Source organism: Salvelinus sp. IW2-2015, linkage group LG22 (genome assembly GCF_002910315.2).
Source record: "Salvelinus sp. IW2-2015 linkage group LG22, ASM291031v2, whole genome shotgun sequence".
NCBI classification, from domain to species: Eukaryota; Metazoa; Chordata; class Actinopteri; order Salmoniformes; family Salmonidae; genus Salvelinus; species Salvelinus sp. IW2-2015.
The window spans coordinates 31,978,995-31,980,362 of record NC_036862.1 but is presented as its reverse complement, the minus strand read 5'-3'; the positions used below and the strand labels follow the sequence as shown (position 1 = coordinate 31,980,362).

The 1,368-nt window shown below is 45.9% G+C and overlaps 1 pseudogene; it reads right to left on the bottom strand.

Annotated features, from left to right (window-relative positions):
- Positions 1-1,368, bottom strand: part of LOC111982721 (chordin-like) — a 45,583-nt pseudogene that overhangs the window by 20,122 nt on the left and 24,093 nt on the right.

Sequence of the window (1,368 nt, the reverse complement as noted above, 5' to 3'; positions counted from 1 at the left end):
CTGGGAGGGAGAGACAGAGGACCTGACATGGAGAGGAGGGAGGGTGGTGGAGAGAGACAGAATGAGTGCCTCCTGGGAGGGAGAGACAGAGGACCAGACATGGAGAAAGCGAGAAAGAGGAGGAGTGACAMTCAGACAGAGAGATGGATCAGAACCTTCTGGATGCTCGTCTAGCCTCTCTGGAGTCTTCATGTCCTTGGGGTTTTTCCTCTCTAAAGGACAGACGGGAAACAGACACAGGAAAGTATTATTTCACAACTTTGCGACCGTAATGGGGTGCCCTGTCAAAGTAAGTCCTTTCAAGAATAAGAAAAACACAGTCAAGCACATAATCCTATTCAAACATAGTAACACAAACACACACACACACACACACACACTCACCAACACACATGGGGCAGCACTTGTCGTCAGGCTGGATGGTGCGAGAGCAGGTGAGGACTGGACAGATGACCGGGTCACAGATCACTGTGCGCTTCTACAGGGAGGACAGAGAGATGGAGGGATGAGGGAGGAGAAAAATGGGCAAAAGAAGAGAGAGGGTGGTTAGACACAAAGTCATTCAATATAGAAGTAGAAATTTTACTTCTAGATTCTCAAGACTTCTAGATTCTCCATCGAAAGGGCTTCTTAGTCGAGGACTAGATATAATTTGTGTCTGGGAAACGAGCACTAATTTAATGTGTAACTTTAGCGCCGCCTCGTGGTTGTAGTTGGAACAGTCCTACCTGACAGCTGCAGGTGAAACAGTGGTTGTAGTTGGAACAGTCCTACCTGACAGCTGCAGGTGAAACAGGAAGACAGACGGTGCGAATAGGGTCTGGCTTAAACAATACTTGTAATCAGTTTAGACATTGCCCTTTATGGTTGTGAGGTCTGGGTCCGCCACCAACCAAGAATTCACAAAAATGGGACACAACACCAAATTGAGACCTCTGCATGCAGAATTCGGCAAAAAATATCCCCAGTGTACAACGTAAAAAAAAAACAAAATAATCGCTATCGCAGAGCAGAAAATTAGGCCGATGAGCCACTACTGATCAAATCAGAAACAATACGCCGTTCAATTCTACAACCACCTAAAAGGAAGCGATTCCGAAAACCTTCCATAACAAATCCATCACCTACAAGAGAGATGAGCCTGGAGAAGAGTCTCATAAGCAAGCTGGTCTGTGGCTCTGTTCAACAAGCACACACAACAGACCCCTACAGAGCCCCAGGACAGCAACGACAATCAGACCCAACCAACCAAATCATGAGAAACCAACTAAATAAATAAACAAAAAAACTGACGCAAACTAGAATGCTATTTTGGCCCAAACAGAGAGTACACATGGCAGAATACCTGACCAACTGTTGACTGACCCA